The sequence below is a fragment of the Rattus rattus genome, chromosome 3 (assembly GCF_011064425.1).
Source record: "Rattus rattus isolate New Zealand chromosome 3, Rrattus_CSIRO_v1, whole genome shotgun sequence".
NCBI classification, from domain to species: Eukaryota; Metazoa; Chordata; class Mammalia; order Rodentia; family Muridae; genus Rattus; species Rattus rattus.
In genome coordinates, this window is record NC_046156.1 from 36,293,388 (window position 1) to 36,294,536 (window position 1,149).

General features: G+C 44.1%; 1 non-coding gene across 1 annotated transcript; it reads left to right on the forward strand.

Moving 5' to 3' along the window:
* Window positions 1-271: 271 nt before the first annotated feature.
* Window positions 272-401, forward strand: LOC116897500. Its single transcript, XR_004387521.1, has one exon. It is a non-coding gene; the product is annotated as a small nucleolar RNA SNORA24 (small nucleolar RNA).
* Window positions 402-1,149: the final 748 nt, after the last annotated feature.

The following is a 1,149-nucleotide window of genomic DNA, read 5'->3' on the forward strand; positions in this document are numbered from 1 at the left end:
GAAGTCTCTTTTCCTGCTGTTTGGTTGCTGATATGTTGTGGTGTGCGAATGACTTGGGGCCCCTATTTGCGAGCCATCAAGATGCGGGAGACAAAGGGCGGTTATGGTGCTGGCCGCAGGCCGTCAGCTCTGCAGAAATGTAGTAAAGGCTAGCTCGCCGGCCACCATGTGAAATCGATACGATGTGAGGCCGCGCCACGCCTTGGCCACCGCAGGGTCAGATGGTGAGTGACGCCCCTGGGATTTAACTTGGATTTTGGGTTGTGAAACTATCCATGTATCTTTGGGACCTGCCTCCTGTGGCAGTCTCCCTTCCTAGCCATGGAAGAGCATGTTCTTGTTATTGGCAAAGCTGTCACCATTTCATTGGTACCAGATTCTGACTTGAGCAAGTAACATTCTAAGACTGTTAAAAAGTCTGCACGACGCTAGGAAACTGAACTTTATTTTCTAAAGTAGTGTTGAAATGTTCCTAGGTAACGGCTGAACTCGTGACTGTTGAAGAGTAGAAGACTATTAAGGTAAGGTTAATTTTTTAACGTTTCCGCGGTTCTGGGCCTTTACTGTTGGGTCCAATTTGCATTTGGACTATTATGTAACATAAGTAAACAGCCCGTTTTACAGTCATGGACATTCTATAATGGGTTTTTTTTTCTCTCCTACAGGTACGGTAGTAATGGCTGAGAACTTCCAGTCACCTTAGATCTTCATATCTAAATTTTGAAAATGAACTTTATGTCAAATAAAAGGTTGCTTGGTGTGTTACAAGACCGTGTCCTGTTTACTTCTGGAGGTTGTGTGAGTGAGGGTTATGGTACGGGAGATATTTGCACAGGAAATAACTCGATTAAGCAGAATTCCAAGGGAGAGGGTAGTTTTGATAGCTACAGTGGACACATTTATAGTTCGAAAAGTCTCTTGCTTGTTGCTCTCCAAGCAAGCTGTGCTCCAAAACTAGAGTACGTGACAACAGGTGCCTAATGATTAGTTACAGTCGTGCTTTGGTGTCTGGGATTTGAGGTACTTGTTTTGAGAATAAGCCTTATCTCGGAAGCTTGGGAACCAAGGAGATGACTTCTCACCATAAAGATAGATTCCCATTTGACAAGGGCTGCTATAAGATGATTTCACAAGTGGGCAGTAAGTTTT